Raw genomic sequence first — 20,005 nt, 5'->3', positions numbered from 1 at the left:
TTGGCTTACATCTCCAAGCAGAGGGACTCATTCGAGGAAGTTGTTCAAGATCGCAAGGGACCTCCTCATTTGGTCAAAGATCGAAAGCTCACGCTGGTAACGAGGCTCATTCAGGGCGATATGAATGTCATGGCAGATCGCCTCAGCCGTAAGGGTCAGGTCTTCCCCACAGAGTGGACCCTTCACAAGAATGTTTGCAGCAGACTTTGGGCCCTGTGGGGTCTGCCAACCATAGTTCTATTCGCTACCTCGATGACCAAGAAGCTCCTCTTGTATTGTTCTCCGATTCCAGACCCAACAGCAGTTCGCGTGGATGCCTTTCTGCTGGATTGGTCCCATCTCAACCTGTATGCATTCCCGCCGTTCAAGATTGTCAACAGGGTACTTCAGAAGTTCGCCTCTCACAAAGGGACACGGTTGACGTTGGTTGCTCCCCTCTGACCCGCGAGAGAAGGGTTCACCGAGGTACTGCAATGGCTGGTCGACGTTTCCCAGGACTCTTCCTCCTAGAGTGGACCTTCTGCGTCAACCTCACGTAAAGAAGGTACACCCAAACCTCCACGCTCTTCGTCTGACTGCCTTCAGACTATCGAAAGTCTCTCAAGAACTAGAGGCTTTTCGAAGGAGGCAGCCAGAACGATTGCCAGAGCAAGGACGACATCCACTCTCAGAGTCTATCAGTCTTAATGGGAAGTCTTCCGAAGCTGGTGCAAGGCCAATGTAGTTTTCCTCAACCAGTACCACTGTAACCCAGATTGCTGACTTCCTGTTACATCTAAGGAACGTAAAATCCCTATCAGCTCCTACGATCAAGGGTTACAGAAGTATGTTGGCAGCGGTTTTCCGCCACAGAGGCTTGGATCTTTCCTCCAACAAAGATCTACAGGACCTCCTTAGGTCTTTTGAGACCTCAAAGGAACGTCGGTTGTCCACTCCAGGCTGGAATCTAGACGTGGTCCTAAGGTTCCTAATGTCATCAGGATTTGAACCGTTCCAATCAGCCTCTTTTAAGGACCTCACATTAGAAACTCTTTTCCTCGTGTGCTTAGCAACAGGTAAAAGAGTAAGTGAGATCCACGCCTTCAGCAGGAACATAGGTTTCACATCTGAAACGGCTACATGTTCCTTGCGGCTCGTTTTTTTTTTGCTAAAACGAGCTTCCTTCCCGTCCTTGCCCTAAGTCGTTCGAGATCCCAAACCTGTCCAACATGGTGGGGAACGAACTAGAGAGAGTACTTTGCCCTGTTAGAGCTCTTAAGTACTATTTAAGAAGGTCAAAACCATTACGAGGACAATCAGAAGCCTTATGGTGTGCTATCAAGAAGCCTTCTCTACCAATGTCTAAGAACTCAGTTTCTTACTACATCAGGCTTCTGATTAGAGAAGCAAATTCTCATCTGAAGGAAGAAGACCTTGCTTTGCTGAAGGTAAGGACACATGAAGTGAGAGCTGTGGCTACTTCAGTGGCCTTCAAACAGAACCGTTCTCTGCAGAGTGTTATGGATGCAACCTATTGGAGAAGCAAGTCAGTGTTCGCATCATTCTATCTCAAAGATGTCCAGTCTCTTTACGAGTACTGCTACACCCTGGGTCCATTCGTAGCAACGAAAGCAGTAGTAGGCGAGGGCTCAGCCACTACATTCCCATAATTCCATAACTTTTTAACCTTTCTCTTGAATACTTTTTATGGGTTGTTCGGTCGGCTAAGAAGCCTTCCACATCCTTGTTGATTTGGCGGGTGGTCAATTCTTTCTTGAGAAGCGCCGAGGTTAAAGGTTGTGATGAGGTCCTTTAGTATGGGTTGCAGCCCTGTATACTTTAGCACCTTTGGGTTGATTCAGCCTCCAAGAGGAACGCTGCGCTCAGTAAGGAAGTCGAACTTAAAAAAGAGACAGAGTAACGGTTCAATTCGACTTCCTTACCAGGTACTTATTATTTCATTGTTATTTGAGATAACTGTTATATGAAATATGGGATACTTAGCTATCCTTTAATCTTGTACACTGGTTTTCACCCACCCCCCTGGGTGTGAATCAGCTACATGATTATCGGGTAAGTTTAATATTGAAAAATGTTATTTTCATTAGTAAAATAAATTTTTGAATATACTTACCCGATAATCATGATTTAATTGACCCTCCCTTCCTCCCCATAGAGAACCAGTGGGACCGAGGAATAATTGAGGAGGTGTCAACAAGAAGTACTTGAGTACCTGGCCACAGGTGGCGCTGGTAAGAACACCCCCTTCTAGTATTGTGATAGCTGGCGTATCCCTCCATAGAATTCTGTCGGGCAACAGAGTTGACAGCTACATGATTATCGGGTAAGTATATTCAAAAATTTATTTTACTAATGAAAATAACATATTTGTTAGATGGGCCAATGTTTTTATTATAAGTTTGCATGTGAAACAGTTTTAGGATCAGACAGGCTATTCCAGGCATTTGAAACCCATTGGTAAGTAAAGAGAAAGACCTGGAGTCATAGCATAGGTAATGTGTGTGTGGTTATGTTTGCTAAACTCCCTGTGTTCCACCTAATACAAACTCTTTTGATCTTTACTATGGATATAATACTTTGGGCAAAGCTGAAACTAGTATAACAGTCTGCCGCTAATTAGCGGGAGGTAGTGGGTTATATGACGTCACTTTTGCTTTTGGCTCTGTAGGGTGAAGACTTGCTGCATGTCTCTCCCCTTGTCAGCTCTTTACATAAAATTGTCTATTTACATCAATGGTTATTTACTTTTTCAGGGTGTAGTCAGTCATCCTTCCAGTGAGAGCAGTTCAGTAGATGACGGGAGAAGTACTCCCAACTTCTTACTTTGGTGTCTCATTCCCTCCGCGTTTTCTCTGCTTGTTAGTTCTCTTCCGATGGACGAATGGGTAAGAGTGGTGATCGAGTGAACCCTGGACAACTCTTAGGTGCAGAAACTGTCATTTCCCCTATACTGGGGAACTCTCTCTTGTTGCCGCATGCGCAACTCTCCTTCTTTATGGCTTTTGGGTCTCCCCTTTAAGGAACAGCCTTTGGAGATGCTACAGTTAAGGGAACAGTCGTAGGGCACAGCTGCCTTCCCAGGGGTTATTCATGGTCTTCCCATCCAAGATTCTGGGTGACCCTCCAGAGCTTCTTGTGAACTTAGTTTCAGCACCCTTCATATCTGCTCTTCCATTCGTTCATGCAGATCCAATGCATAAACATGATCAGTTGCAGACTACCAGTCACTACCAGTCAGGTGATCCTTTCGATATGACCCAGAAGCTGACCACTGTCAGACTTCTATGCTTGCTGATTACGTGGCGCACCCTCAACCTGAGTTCACTCAACGCGTTGAGGTCTTGAAGCATAAGAAGCATCAGCTTCTCCACCCAGTGTTGTGCACCTTTCTTGTTCATGAGCAAGGCCCTCCTCACCTGTGTGGTGAGCCCTCATCGGGGTTTTGGAAACAAATGCTTGATTCATCAATGTCTCTTTCGAGCTCTTTGGAGTATTTGCTCTTTGGAGCACCTAGATGGTGATTTATGCTGACCGCTTGTGGTCGCCACCTCTCCCATCGTACCCCTAGTGCACAAAAAGTCTCATGATCTACACCCTTTCAGAATTATTCCGGCAGATGGTGATGCATGTCAGTCAATGCATCTCCCTTTGTGCCCTTAGTGCACAATGAGGTTCGTGAGTGATAACCCTTCAGTGTTTTGATGGTGATGTCTGCCGACCGCTTGTGGTTGCTGCCTCTTCCGGGTCCTGTGAGCTATAACCCTGAAGCCGCAGATGGTGATGCCTGTGACCAACACCTTTCACTACAGGCACAACAAAGCTCTCTGAGCTTTGTGAAGATAGGCCATTCGGGACCTCCACTTCGGGCTTCCTTCCCTTACGGGGAAGAGCCTGCCTTTTCTTCTGTGCGTCTGCACGCAGGAAAGCTTTCTGAGCCTTGCTTGCCACCATCCGAGCTTGTGCATCCTCCTGAAGGAGCATGCAAGGCTACTCGTCAACCTCCTGCGGGAGCGCTGATTAGAGTTCATGCTTCATCTCGTGCAGCTTTTGCAAGTGAACGCACAGAACCTAGTCATGTGGGAGAGTCTTTTGCAGTATTGTGCATCCAGTCACTAAGCATTTGTGAAATGCGTGGGCTAACTCCTCTCGTTGACAACGGCCTGCACACTACTCCCTCACACCTCCATATTGAGGTTCTGACAAACGCTACTTCGGTGTATGTATGCGTGCTCACCTTTATTAGCCAGATCCCGCTACAACAAGGCTCATGAGACATAATCCTTCAAAGTTATGGCCACAGATGGAGATACCTTCAGATTTCTTGTGGCTGCCGCCTCTCACCATCAACTCACCAGTGCACAACAAGTCTCATGAGACATAACCTTGCTGGGTTATTGTCACAGATCTCCACTCCTTACTGGATAGAGAGCTCTTTGAAGCACCTTCATGGTAATGCCTGCGGACTGGTTACATTAACTGCCTCTCACCATCATTCTCCTGGTGTACGACCATTCTTGAGACATAATTCTATGGATTTAATGCCTCAGACATCTTCTCCCTATGTGATAGAGAGCTCTTTGTAGCACACACATGGTCTTGGCATCTGACCCCTTTCCATCTCTGCCTCAGCCCACCATGCCTCAGGGTACAACGAGTGTCATGAAATATAACCGTTCGTGGTTATTGGCCCAAGCCTCTACTCTTAACGGGATAGAATCAGCTTGCTCTTACGTTCACAAGCGATGGCAGATAAGTGTTTGCTTACAGGTGAGCTTCAACACACTTTCTCTTTGCCAGCTGCATGAGCTTCTCGTGGGTGCCTGCATGCTTGCGAACATATTCAGGATGCTACTGCTCGTGAACGATCAACTCCTTTTGAGCAATTATGTTGCACATTGACAAACACAAATGCGTTCACGATGCTTAAGCTAATGTACGATCACTTATCCTAAGGCAGGGCATTTGTGATTTGACACATTCACATGTGAGCTGGTGAGCTAATACTGCCAACGAAGGTTGTTCGTTTCACCAGTTGCATGTGCTAGCCACGTGGGCACATGGATGTACGCTCGTGAAGAGTAGCAAGGGCAAGTTACCATCATGCAGAACCTACTGACGTTCCTTTGTATGTAAAGGACAATCTTGGGTTAAGCCAATTGATGCCTGGATCCAGACAAATTAGAATCTTGTTCCAATGCATCATTAGCTCTATCAGCCAATGTTGTATCTCCTGAGAAAAGTCAGGTTCTACAAGAACCACTGCCTTTCCATGAACCCCAGACATAGGAAGTCTGCTCTCAAGTGGGCTCCTCCTCCATCCCAGTCAAGCCCTCCCTAATATCTATGGATCATACATGTAAGTATCAAAAGTACTTAGACTTCAAAACTATACAAAGCGAGTCTGTTCCCTTGAGAGGGAACAATCGGAGCTTATTCCAGTTAATTCGATTGGGAAGCATCTACAGTACCTCTTTTCTTAGCTATACCTATCACCAGGAAGGAGGAGGTCTCATTTACAATTATTTATCGATGTTAACTGATGGAGTTTGGGTGCAACAAACCATCCAGGTTGCTCCCCAGTCTTTGGCCTGCCCGTGGGTACCTAAAACATGGGATTCCTGCCATAAGATTGAGGGGAACATATACCTTCTACAGAGGAAATTTTTCTGTGTGTTTATTGGTCAGTAACCTGACTTAGGCACACAGTCTCAATCTTGTCTATTGGAAATAGTTGCTTGCAACCGATCGTTTGCTTGACAGCGATCAGCTTGGGAGGTTTTCTGTAATGCTTTTATCCGCTTGAGGTAGCTGGTTACTCTAGTGTTTACCGGTCCATAGACGGACATGCACGGCCAACTCCCATCCTAACGAGGGCAAGATTTCATCCTGATTTTACAGAAGCAGTTGCTTGCAGCCAATCTCATGACTTGACAGTGATCTACTTGAAATGTTCCTTTGTTAAGCGATCTCTTGGGCACTCGCACTCGCATGGGCGTTGCCCTTTTGCTTGATAGTCAAATGGTCCTTGTTCCTCTCAATTGAACCAACCATAGTGGTCGGAATATAAGTCGTCTACAAGGATAGGTAAGATCAAGTAGCCCTTATTTTTCTTCCCTTTGCTTGTGGTGACAAAGTCACTCCTTCATTTGATGGATCTGACACTAAACGGAGGAAGCCACATGATCGAGCAACTTTTCTTAACAAATAAATTTTGTTTATTTGTACCTCCTCCATTCTCCCAGACAAAGGGAAGGAATTCATTGCTCACATGTAAGCAAACCCATTTCTCATAAATAAACACACATTCAGACAACATATCTTCCAAGCAGATGTAGGTTCTTTCTTGTCTGTCTACCATTCCCTGGTAGTGACCAAGCATAACACCTGCCTCATCTTCATGCCCATGTCGTTTGGAGGTTGATGTGAGTCATAACTCCTAACTTCCGTCCTTTTAGAGGACCAAAGTGCTTGGACAAAGCCCCAGAAAGTAAGCTAGGCAGTTATAGGGACTACCTCCCTCCAATTAAAGGACAAAGGTTTATTAAATTCTTAGAAGAACAATTAAATTTTTAGGGTAATTTTTATTTTTTCTAAATACCAGTTTACAAACCTTGAGTTCTTTAAGCTACACTTCCTGCCTCAAGAAACCCGCAAGGCCTAAATTTAGGGTCAAAGTTGGAGCTCAGTGGTCTATTTGGTGGGCGGTCCTTACACGCCACCCTCAACTGCCACCGCCTCATTAAGTTTTATTCAGCCGTATCCAGCTTTGCTGAAAGCATAAACCTATAAAGAACCCAAGTTTTTATAATCAAGAAAAATACAAATTACTTTTGAACTATAGGATACAGTTTTAATTCTGCAATTTCCCATAAAAAAAAATACAAATTACTTTTGAATTATGGGATACAGTTTCAATGGTGCAATTTCCCATAAAGCTACTGTACTCTTATATCCAAATTTTTCACTCTTATAACATTATGAATTTATTGTGGGTTTAACAACTCTGCTATTCAATGATATTCAAAGTTCTGTTTAATTTAATAGCCGCCCGATGAAATACTACTGCCAGAGAGTTATGGGGTCCTTTGACTGGCCAGACAGTACTGTACTACATTGGATCCTTCTCTCTAGTTACAGTTCTTTCTCTTTTCCTACACATATGCCGAATAGTCTGGCCTATTCTTTACAGATTCTCCTCTGTCCTCATACACCTGACAACACTGAGATTACTAAACAATTCTTCTTCGCTCAAGGGGGTAGGGAGGGGTAGCTTGCTACCCCTCCCCCCCTCACACACCTGTGATTTTGGCTTGGGTGACGATCAGATGTGTCTGCTCCCACCCTCCCTTATATGACAGCCTTTGATCTTTGTTTTTTGCTTTTTCTTTTCAGTGTGTTTGGAAGTTGGCCTCTACCATGCGGAAGTGTCCCGGCTTACCTGACCACCCTCGCGGAACGTTTATGTCGGCGGTGGACACAGACCCTCACACCTTATGTCCTTATTGCAGGGGCCAACGGTGTGAAAGAAATAAAGTATGTGGTGAGTGTAGGGAGTGGTCTACCTCCCAGTGGGAGAGGTTTTCCCGGCGCCGGAAGAAGAAGTCCAAACGGGATATTTCTCCTCCAGGGGTTTCCTTGAAGAGAGAAAATCCCAAGGACTCTTCATCCGTAGCCCGAACCTCCTACAAAGCTCCCACTCGATCGGTCTCTCCTGAGAGGCCGTCAAGTGGTAGCGTAGGTCGTACTTACGTTCACCAACCTTGGGGTTCGGGAGAGGGAGTTGCCTCCCATAGCGAGGCAGCTCCTCCTCCTCCCCCGGGGAGGATATTTATGATAATGTTTCTAACAATGATTTGTTGCAGCTTTGGGCTTCCTTGGGGCTTCAGGGTTCGCCCTCCAAGGAAGCCCTGTTTTGATATAATCAGGTTGGAGGCTTCTGTCAAACAGTCGCCGACGGTAGCAGAGGTTGATCCTCTGTCTATCGTCGACGTCATTGTGGCAGGGGCTTCCGACGAGGTAGGTCAAACCCCTGCTATGGTTCCTGATGCAGCTGAAGGCTTAGTTCCCCCCTTTGAACATCCTTCGAGGGAGGAGCTAAGTCCAACGGTCTCTCCTGCAGGTGATTCTCCCCCTCGAGGGAGTTCACTGACAGAGACTCCTCTTCGGAGGACTGCGGATGGTCGGCCTGCTGCCCCCAGAGGACGTATCAGACAGAAAGCTCGCCTTCCTCTTAGCCGTAGAGGCCTTCCTTCTCCCCACAAGGGAGTTGAGGCGCCTCTTTGGTGCTTCGTCTTTGCAGTCCCCCGCAGAGGATCCTCCTCGCCGTGCACCGACCGTTACAGCTGTATCTCTGGACTTATGCAGAACGTTCACAATCTCCTTCGCCTGCCAGACCTGCTGACCTTCCATCTCCGTTCCTGGCCGCTGACGCGCTGTGGGCGCCCACGCACCCCGTTACCCAACGGGCATCGGTCCCTTCGGGGCAAAAGGGGCTTTCTCACATTGTGAGTAAGTCCCTTAAGCGCCAGGTATCCCCTGAGCGCCAACGCTCTCCTGCACGCCCACACGCTATGGTGCGCAAGCGCTCTCCTGCTGTTCCTGAGACTGCACTTCAGAAACCACCTGTTCCAGGGACAACGCGCCAGCGATCTCCTTTGGCTGAGACTACGCGCCAGCGCTCTCCTGTTCACTAGCGCTCACCTGCACGCCTGCGCTCACCTGTGTTGAAGAGGAAGAGAGGATCTCCTGCTCTCCAGCACTATTCACCTATGCGCCAGCGTTCGCCTGCATGCCCACGATCTCCGGATCTTGGCACAGGGGGGGAGAATCTTTCTTATCCTTCCCGTCAGCGATTTCCTACGCGCCTTCGGACCTCGCCTAAGCGCCATCGCGTGCAGTCTCCATCACGCGCATCTGTCCCAGCTCCTGCGGTGCGCCCTCCTGCGCGCACACGCGCTAGGGGTATTTCCCCTGCACGTGCGCGCAGACCTTCTAGAGCTCAGCGAGTTCCTGTGTGCCGCGTGAGCGCGTGAGATATCACCTGCGCGCGCGCAAGCGCTTGCACACCCTTCGGCGCTTCCTCTGCTTTCGTCAGATCGCGCACCTGCATGCCACCAATCACCTGTGCGCCCGCGCGCTCCATCACCTGCGCACCATCGCTCACCAGCACGTCAACGCGCCCACTCTCCCATGCGTTTTAGATCGCCTGCGCGCCCGCGCGCCCCCTCGCCTGTGCGCGATCGCTCGCCTGCGCGCCATCGCTTGCCAGCGCTCGCCAGTTCGCCATCCCTCTCCTGCACGTCAGCGCTCGCGCACGCGCGAACGTTCGCCTGAGTGCGAACCAGGGAAAATCCCATCGCGCGAGCGCCAGCGCGATTCCCAACGCGATCCACATCGGGATACACAGCGCGAGCCCCCGCGCGAAGCTACAGGAACGAGAGCCTCCAGATCAGCTCTCCCGCAGGAGGAGAGGAATACTCCGGATAGGTCCAGGAACCAACCTCCTTCCATTTCTTTTCAGGCAGGCCCAGTTGTTTCTACTGCGATGGATCGCCTGATCCCCTTCCCTGCAGAGGGAGTCTCTGGCAGCACAGCTGTCAGTAAGCAGCCATGGTTCGGGCCCCTTGTCAGAGCCGTCATGCAGGCTTTCAAACCTGCTTTCTCTGAGTTGGGCTTTAAATCAATGGCAGCTCCGACCCCACTGAAGAGGAAGAGAGGAGTAAAAGTCGTGGTAACTTCTCCCAGGGCCAAGCTGGCTCCTCGGAAGTCCTTGAGGGAGGCTCTTCCCCCCCCCCCCCCGACTTTCTCTCCCTCTACTGTGGACGAGGATTTTCCGTCCTCAAGGGAGTCTACCGAGGTGAGACATTCTCCCATCGCACCAATGGGAGAAACCCCTCCTCGTGCAGGAGAATCGTCCCGGGTTGGGGCGGAGAAGAGCCCACAGGCGTCGTCGTTGGAGTCCTCTATTCCTCCCAGAAGGGAGCCTAAGGACTCTAAAACCATCCCCAAGTCATCCTCAAGGATTCGACCAGAGCCAACAAGACCCGCAGAGAACGTCCACGTGTCCCCTCAAGAAGAGCCTTTGGGGACGGGAGACTTTGCTGCCAGTTCTCCAGGAGGGGAGCCACAGGAGTCAGAGCATGCCTTCTGGCAGGTTCTGACCCTGATGAGGCATCTCAACGGGTTCCCGGACCCTGAGATTCCTCCTCGAGAGGGCAAAGACACGGTCCTGGACCAAGTTTTTGGCACTCAGAAACCCACTAAGGCCAGTGCGTCTTTGCCCTGGTCCCAAGGGGTGAAGAGTGCCAGGGATAAGGTTGAGGGCCAGCTCTCCGAACTCGCCTCCTCCAGCCGTTCCACTGCTGGCAACAACCCCTCCCTCCTCCTCGTATCCACCAGAGGAGGTACTTTGAGATCATAGAGGAGTCTTGCCTAGCTCTCCCCTTGCACCATTCGGTGGAAGAGCTCACCAAGGGAGTCCCTCTAGAGAGGCTCTCTAGTCGGCAAGTGTCTTTCTCGGCGACAGAGATCCTAAGTCAGGAGAAGGTTGTGAAGTGTGCCATGCAGGCTACTTTGTGGCTGGACATCTGGCTGCGGTCTCTTGGCATCCTGTTGCGATCCGAGGACCTGTCTAAGGAGAGCACCAGGAAGGGCCTGGAGACCTTCCTCCCTTCGGGCACCCGCACCATTGAGTTTCTGGCCCACCAAGTCTCGAACTTGTGGGCCAATTCCATCCTGAAACGACGTGATGCAGTGACAGAGAGGTTCCACACGAAGGTCCCAGCCATCGAGGTCAGCAGGCTCAGACTTTCTTCCCTTTTGGGAAAGAATCTGTTTGAGCCTCAAGACGTGGAACAGGCAGCTGAGAGGTGGAGGAAGTCCAATCAGGACTCTATTCTACATAGGGCTCTTACATCAAAGCCCTATGAACCTAAAGCACCCCAACAACTTCGCCCGTCCAAGACGACGAAACCGGCAGTGGCAGCAAAGGTAACGGTGTCGAAGCCCTTTCCTGTCAAAGACAAGAAAGGCATAAAGTCCTCCAGGGGAGGGAAAATTCCTAGAGGGAGTGGCCGAGTCCGCAAACGCTAGGATTGGCAATCCCCCTGCATGTCCACCAGTGGGGGGATGCCTACAAAGTTGCGCAATCAGGTGGCAGCAACTCGGGGCCGATTCCTGGACGATTTCCGTAATCAGTCAAAGATATCACCTCCCGTTCACAACATCTCTACCTCCCCTGACAGCAGATCCAGTGTTGTTGAGCTCCTTTGCCATGGAATCGGCAAGGGGCCAAGCCCTACGGGCAGAAGTCGAGACCATGTTAAAGAAGGACGCTCTCCAGGAGGTCGTCGACGGTTCCCCAGGCTTCTTCAGTCGACTCTTTCTTGTAAGGAAGGCGTCTGGAGGCTGGAGACCAGTCATCGACCTCTCATCTCTGAACACGTTTGTCAAACAAACCCTGTTCAGCATGGAGACGGAAGACACGGTCAGACTTGCAGTGAGACCACAAGACTTCATGTGTACACTGGACCTAAAGGACGCGTACTTCCAGATCCCAGTCCATCCATCTTCCAGGAAGTACTTAAGGTTCAGCCTAGACAACAAGATCTACCAGTTCAAGGTGCTGTGTTTTGGTCTCTCCACAGCACCTCAGGCATTTACCAGAGTGTTCACCCTGATTTCTCCGTGGGCACACAGGATCGGCTTCCGTCTCCTCCGTTATCTGGACGACTGGCTGATCCTGGCAGACTCGGAGTCGACCCTTCTTCGACACCAAGACAAGCTTCTGGGACTTTGCCATGATCTAGGGATCATGGTAAATCTCGAGAAGTCTTCTCTGCTTCCAACTCAGTGACTGGTATATCTAGGCATGATATTGGACACCAACCTCCACAATGCCTTCCCATCAGACGACAGGATAGCAAGGCTGAGGAGGGTCGCAGATCCTTTCCTCAGACGAGAAGAACTCCCAGCCCAATCGTGGTTACGTCTCCTCGGTCACCTTTCATCGCTGGCCCGTCTAGTTCCAAACGGTGGCCTCAGGATGAGATCCCTGCAATGGCGACTCAAGTCTCGGTGAAATCAAGGTCACTATTCCCTGGACGTCATGGTCCCTATGGGTCCTGCGGAACGGACGGACCTTCAGTGGTGGGTGACAGAAGAGAACCTATGAAAGGGAGTGGATCTTCTCGTCCTCCCCCCGGATTTGATGCTGTTTTCGGACACCTCAAAGAAAGGGTGGGGGCCCCATGTTCTGAACCACAGGATCTCAGGCCTCTGGTCAGAATCAGAAAAGTGCCTCCACATAGATCTGCTAGAAATGAAGGCCGTATTCCTGGCACTTCAACAGTTCCAACAGTACCTGGCGGGTCACTCCGTGGTGGTGATTAGCGACACCACCACGGTAGTGGCTTACATCAACAAGCAGGGAGGTACCTTTTCAGAGCAGCTATCCCATCTGGCAGTAGAGATACTGAGATTGACCGAAGTCCACTCGATTCCACTATCAGCTCGTTTCATTCCAGGCAAGAGGAATGTGCTCGCCGACAATCTGAGCAGGGCATCCCAAATAGTGAGTACCGAGTGGTCTTTGGATCGTCTAGTAGCCAACAATGTCCTGACTTTGTGGGGTTCCCCGATGGTGGATCTGTTCGCGACAGCTTTGAATTTCAAGCTTCTGCTTTACTGCTCCCCAGTCCCGGACCTCAAGGCTCTCTGGCAAGATGCCTTCCAACAACGGTGGGACAACATCGACGTATACCCCTTTCCCCCTTTCTGTCTGATGAGGAGGGTACTCAACAAGACCAGAATATCGGTAAACCTTTCAATGACCTTAATAGCTCCGTTATGGCATCACACAGAGTGGTTTCCGGACCTTCTGCAGCTCCTGATAGAACTCCCAAGAGAACTTCCTCCACGACACGAGCTACTCAAACAACCACACGTCAACATCTTTCACAAAGCCGTAGCTTCGCTGCGCCTTCACGCCTGGAGACTATCCAGCATCTCCTCACAGAGAGAGGCTTTTCGCAACAAGTTGCTGAAAGGATGTCTCGACATCTGCAAAAGTCATCCGCAGAGGTCTACCAGGCAAAGTGAAGAGTTTTCTGTGGTTGGTGTCGTGGAAGGGGTATCTCTCCACTCGATGCCACTATTCCAGCAATAGCAGAGTTTCTCGTGTATTTGCGGGAAGAAATGCGCCTTTCGGTCTTGGCAGTGAAACGCTATCGCTCAGCCTTAAGTCTTGCCTTCAGGCTCAAAGGAATGAACATTTCCTCTTCGCTGGAACTTTCTTTACTCATACGAAGTTATGAACTTACCTGCCCTCAGTCGGAAGTGAGACCTCCTCCATGGAACGTGGTTAGAGTTCTTAGGTCTCTTAAGAGACCTCCCTTCGAACCATTACGCCAGGCCTCTGATCGCCACCTGACTTGGAAGACGGTGTTCCTACTTGCTTTGGCCTCGGCCAAGCGAGTCGGCGAACTTCATGGTCTCTCGTATGACATCGCCCATTCAAGGGGATGGCGGGAGGTAACGTTCAGATTCGTCCCTGAGTTTGTTGCTAAGACTCAAAATCCAGGAGTGCCGGACCCTCGGTTCGACTCTTTCCAGATTTCGAGTCTTCTTTCTGTAACAGATGACCCAGACCATCTCCCACTGTGCCCAGTGAGGAGTCTGAGGCTCCATCTTAAGAGAACAGCTGCAATTCATCCTCGGGTGCAGGCATTGTTTGTGAGCACCGGAAGGACGAAGAGGAGGGTTACTAAGAATACCATCTCACCGTGGATTCGCAGGGTTATCCATCATTCCCTGAATCCCATCCCTTCTCCGTCACGTCGCCCTAGAGCACACGATGTCAGGGGCATCACTACGTCCCTGGCCTTCAAGAAGAACTAATCAATGACGCAGGTTTTACAAGCGGGTTTGGAAGCGTCAGACGACCTTCACAGCCCACTACCTGCAAGACGTGACCCACAGGAGGCTCGATACGTTTTCTATCGGCCCTGTGGTGGCTGCACAACAGCTGGTTTAAACCTCAGGCTCCTTAATGGACAAGTAGCAGAGGGTTTAGGGCATTGTTACCCGGTTTTAGTCTGCATGAACGAAAAGGTATGCCTGGCCCTTATTCTTTTCTTCATTCTCCCCTCTCTTGGGGAAAGCAGCATCCTGGGTTCTCTGCACAGCTGACCTCAAACCACTGCAGGTAAACCATGTTTCCTTGTGTTCCTAGTATTAAGATAATACTGTTACGTCCCCATACCCTTACGAGGTGGTATTGGGAACGTCCTATCCTAGAATTCCATCTAAAGGACTTCAGGTCAACTTCCTAGGACGAGTCACACTTCATTCCTTCACACACAAGCTTACGTAGGCCGCGGTCCTTGCAGAGCAAGGCACTTGTGAGGTGCAGGGATTCCTTATATTTGAGTACTAACACACTCAGATACCGAGTCCCCGGGCAAAAAGCCAAAAGCCAGTAATGGCTGGGACTTACCACCCTCCCTAAGGGTTGAGTCACCCATATTAAATAGCGTGGTTTGTATTTCATTTATGGAACAAATGACAAATTCGTAGATAATTTGTATTTTTCCTAACTATACAAACCTTAGCTATTTAATCAAACTTGCCCGCCAGCCCTGTCCCTCGGGAAGTCCTACCTCTAAGCAAAGTGAGCTAATCACAGGTGTGTGAGGGGGGAGGGTTAGCAAGCTACCCCTCCCTACCCCCTCGCTAACTAGCGACGCAGTAGTAAACCCTCATTAAGATTCTAATGGCTCGTCATTTCAGCTATGCCGAAAGTAAACCCCATATTAAATAGCTAAGGTTTGTATAGTTAGGAAAAATACAAATTATCTACGAATGTCATATTTTTCCTTGTTTCCTTTCCTCGCTGGGCTATTTTCCCTGTTGGGGCCCCTGGGCTTATAGCATTCTGCTTTTCCAACTAAGGTTGTAGCTTAGCAAGTAATAATAATAATAATAAACAATATGGTCCTCATTCCATCATCTAATCTTTATTTGTCTTTGCTGTACCGAGTAACAGAGTTACCAAAGAATTTATAGGAAAAATAGTGTATCTAATCCTCATAATTTTATTTTTATGGTCTTTAATAGTCTGTCATCTAGAGGGTAGGTCATCCCATACTTTCTTTTAAGGAATGTGGTTCGATTTGAGCAACAGAACCTATCTTTAAAATTGATGAGTACATAGGTTTTATATCACATTTTAATTTGTTTATAAATGTTCAAATTGGTATCCTATGAGTAGTTCATCAGATCTACATTCTGCCTGTGTCGCAACGGTGATAACGTCGGTCCGTCTGTCAAGAAAAGGGACTGATCTGGTCTCGTTAGGAACTCTATCTTTGAATTTTGTCAAAGACTATTGACATTGCTATCGTATTTTTCTCAACATTTTGATATTTTGCAAAGAATTAAGAGGACCTTGAAAATTTAGGTTTGATAACTGAAAAATTTAATTCTTGGTGACTTTATGTCCGCAACAACAGAATAAGTGTTTGAGATAATATATTTAGGCTTTATTGAGTCGTAGTTTTATTACTGAATAGATAGGTTCATTAACATATGAATTTAGCATTTTCAAGCAGTTGCTGCCATATAATAATAGTTAAACAGCCCAGTGGTATGCAGGCGGGGAAACGTGGGATTATGTATACATGTATGAGATATTTTCCTTAGAATTTGCTTTAGTATTTTGTGATACTTTCTGTTCTATTCGTGTTTAGATATTCTTTATGCTTTCAAGACTGTCAAGAAGACGATATTTTGAATCACTCAATCATCACACTAATTAGAAAACAAACCATTGATAGCTGGTATTTGAAAAGCTATACATCTATGTATTAATACGATAGCGTGTGTTATTTATTTTGTGTCACGCTTTAAAGAAAACGGAAATAATTTCATGGTCTACTCTTACAAATTCACATTAGACTTTGATTACTTAACCAAAGCACATCCTATATAGTTTTCCCAATTTTGTCTTTAGCACCTGATTCTTTTATTAAATATTAGACAAAAAATTGAGTTTTATCAATTTCCATAACCTAGATTACAAAAATTAATCTCAGGTCATTTTATTCAAACGTGTATAGGTTAGGAACAAGATAATTAGTGTTGAAAATATCATTTCGTGTAATTTACACGGGTTCCGCCTGTTAAAATAAAAATTACAAATTGTTTCAAAGTTCTGTACTTCAAAGAAGCTAGTCTCTGTATATCAAACTCCTGAATGATGTAAAACCAAAACTGCCTGTATTTACCCTTTTATTAATATACTTGTCTCTAAATAGATAATAGATTTACAATCTTTGCCAACTTCATGCCTGGTACCTTGCAGAAAGCAGTATCATGATACAGGGATATATAATTATATCTAATTAACTATTTATCTGTATAATTGTGAGAATTTATTCTATTCACTTCTTAATACTTCAAATGTAATATTACCAATGCAATAAAGATACTGGAAACCTTACTAGGAATAGTACTCATAAAACTATTGTTTGAAAGAATAGGGTTGTTATCAAAGCACAAATCTTCATTTTATACATGACTGCTACTTTAGTTTTGGATAATTTTGTTATTCTTGTTTTTTTCATGGACTTAAGTTATTATTATTATTATTATTATTATTATTATTATTATTATTATTATTATTATTATTATTATTATTAGACAAGCTACAACCCTAGTTGGAAAAGCAGGATGCTATAAGTATTAGCACTGCTCTTCCTTCAGATATTTTTGTCATTAACTGCATGGTCAAGTTTAAGGTTCAAAATTGTTATCTTGATCTCTAAAGATAAAATTGAATATACCATTTATTCTGATGAATGATACTAAAAAGAGTCTTATGTATCAAACTGATTATCAAGAGCCAGGTTATGACTTAAAAGTGAAGACCATACGGAGTAAAAATATTTTTCTTTTCTTTCAGATGCGTTTGTTTACCTGCACGTTTGAAATCCAGAAGCCGAAGCCAGTAAACAAAAAACACTCTAGTCGGCAACCTGATTCCCCTAATAATATGGAAAGGAGATGGAAACTAAAGGAACGCTTAGCAACCCGATTCCCCTAATAATATGGGAAGGGGGTGGAAAGTAAAGGAACGCTGATGGCACAAGATGAAATTATTCAAATCTAAATCAAAGCTGATAACAAGGATGGGGACTATAACATTTCACTGACATCAGTTTAAAGATAAGTTAAAATTTTCATTATTTTCATTATTTTTCAGAATTTTACACCTTAGGTTACAGAGTAGGTGGTGAATATCTATGGAAGGTGGTTTATAGAGATGGGCATTTGCTATTTGAAAAAGTCCAGTATCGCATAACTTCTCTTGAAGTGAGATTGTTCTCAAATTATTTTTTTGTGAGATTATCATAGATTTTTACATTACTATACATCATTAGTTTTGTCTGTATACTACCAAGTCATTCTAGATATACAAATATTTCTCAAAACGTCAATTCTCAAAAGGTCTTTCAAGTGATGCAGTATCTAATGTAAGATTATATAGTATACTTTTATGAGTCATAGATTTTAGACACTGCCTTAGGATCATAGAAAGCCATATTTCTTAAACCTTTAGTATGATAATTGTAGAATAATTAATCATTGTAATGATATTCCAGCAAAAAAGTAAGATTAATAACATATAGGCCTATAGATCCTTTTTAAGTCTAGTATTTCACTTCCCATACCCAGATAACTTAAAATCATTCATTCATTCATTCACTTCCCATACTCACAAAAGTTATTCATAAACTGATTTCACCTGAGACCCCTTGTTAGATGTTTGAGGCGAGTCCAGCTGCTTGATTATTTTAACAGGATATATTTGATTAATATCACAATTTTCCTTCCAGCACTGAAGTATAACTATTTCTAGCAATAGACTTAAACTTTTAGGTTCAATTAAGATAGCATAAACCAATTAATTCACCAAATTATCTTTAGTGACTACTTACATAAACATTATAATTTTACCCAACACCGAATGGTGTTAAGCTGTATTATATAGTGTCTAGTTAAGGTTTTATATGTAAATACTTATTTCTTCTTTAGTATTTAAATCATAAGGTAAATTTGCCGTGTTTCATGCCTCCATCATACATGGATTTTAGTCTTGCAGAAAGAAAATAATTTAAATCTTCAGGATAGAATGGACTTCGACTTCATGTTGTATTCATATAAATGGTATCTTATTAAAGACTTTGGAGGCACCATGCAAAGTGTTACAAATATGGTAGTAGGATAACTTTTAAGTGAGGAATTTGCAGTACTGCTTTTTCTGATAAAAATGTATAACATTCTCAATCATCACAAGAAGTTTCTTTTAGCAAAGTCATTTTCTCACAGTCAGGTACTATCCTTCCCCTTAGTGGATTAGCCCTGGATAGGTATGCTACTTGGACACCCCTTTAAGGGTATACTCGGTCGTGAACGACCCCGACTCCGAAAAAAATTCAGGAAAAATTTAGTTATGCATCAGTCTGTATTGTTTGACTTGCTAAAAATACTTCAAAGAATGCTAAAAATTACTGAAAATATAAATGATACCCATCTACAAAATAACTATTTATTGGAAATATATTAAAAATTTAAGTATACAAAAAAAAAGACTTGACGTAAATATTCACAAAAAATAGAAATATACATATACACATAAATCCCTTTAGGGACACCTTCTTAGATGGCAAAGCAACAGTGTGTAATTGCTGGAAATGAGTTGGACCCATAGAAGTCAAGATCTGAAATGAGAAAAAAAGGGTAAATTTTTTGGCCAAAAAAATTTGTCCAAATTTCATGAATTTTTTTGGGTACCCAAATGAAATAGGAAGAGGCTAATTTTTTTATAGAATAAACTCATATTATCCTAGAACAGAAATACATAATAAAATGTGCACTAAGCTGTAATTTACTGTTATAACAGGGGCAAAATCTAAAGGTCATTTTTTGACGGCCTAGTTCACAATGTAAATTTCTTATGAAAATCATTGTATCTCCTATGAAATATGATATTTTTGCATTAAATTATACCAAAATATCACGAATTCTATACAGAACAAGAATATATAGAGATATGCCAACTTACCTTTCGGGTATGTCAACAAAATGGCCGCAGACCGCAACAACTCTTACAGCCCAATCTACCACTTGGAATGAAGAATGGGGTTGCAAGCTCCATATTGTCCTCAACATCTCTTTTTAACTCCATTAGAAGTGTGTTGATGACATCCATGCCGAGGGAATACTGTCTGCTGGCCATTATTGAAGATAAATTCAAAATAAATAGAAAAAAAATCAAATTTGCAAAAAACCCAAAAAATCAGAAATTAGCATTTGAGGGAAAATGGACCTCATGGCAATATATGGCATCTAAGCCAAAACCAATGTCATGCAAGTGGTAGACACTCCATCCACCCACACTTTCCAACTATAAAGAACCAAACAAGTATCAACACTGTTCGACAATTTATAATTATGTAATAACTTTGCTGTTTGATCACTTACCCCTATAAAGGTATTCAGGGTCGAGGTCGACCCCTGGGGGGGGTAAAAAAACGGGGAAGGAGGGAAGTTAGACGAAAATCAGTCCTAAAGCAGACAATGGCATGTAGACTAGTCACCCCTTGTAGGTCGATCACTTCCATATTCGAGACAGCTGATGATTTATGGGGAAAAAACAGGTTTTGAAAATGCTGTAGGGGTCGCAAACGACCCATCATACCTTTCCAGGGTTAGACAGGGTAAAGTCTATTGGGGGTGCAGATATCTATGGTTATCTTTGGATAAGTCCCTGATTATACACGATATTTTCGGATAGTCGTTCCCGGGGGTTAGAACCCCTTGATACCTGACGGTAATTCTCTGGTAATATCACTCGCAGAAATATTATACAGTAGGAAGCTGCCATGCAAGACGACATGGCCATCTCGCCCAAAAATAGATTTTTCCTACATCAAAATCCGTTTTA

The 20,005-nt window shown here is 45.2% G+C and overlaps 1 long non-coding RNA gene across 2 annotated transcripts in view; it reads left to right on the top strand.

Annotated features, from left to right (window-relative positions):
* LOC137614752 (uncharacterized) overlaps positions 1 to 20,005 on the top strand; it is a 35,776-nt gene that overhangs the window by 9,831 nt on the left and 5,940 nt on the right. Inside the window, exon 3 of one of the 2 annotated variants that reach the window (XR_011039149.1) lies at positions 16,961 to 17,348. The exons of the other annotated variant lie outside the window; for it this stretch is intronic. This is a non-coding gene — a long non-coding RNA (uncharacterized lncRNA). Of the gene's footprint in view, positions 1 to 16,960; positions 17,349 to 20,005 lie in introns of those variants that run through there. 2 annotated transcript variants of the gene reach the window in all.

The sequence above is a fragment of the Palaemon carinicauda genome, chromosome 21 (genome assembly GCF_036898095.1).
Source record: "Palaemon carinicauda isolate YSFRI2023 chromosome 21, ASM3689809v2, whole genome shotgun sequence".
Taxonomy (NCBI): domain Eukaryota; kingdom Metazoa; phylum Arthropoda; class Malacostraca; order Decapoda; family Palaemonidae; genus Palaemon; species Palaemon carinicauda.
Note: the sequence above shows the minus strand (reverse complement) of the source record. Positions and strands in the feature narration are given on the sequence as shown.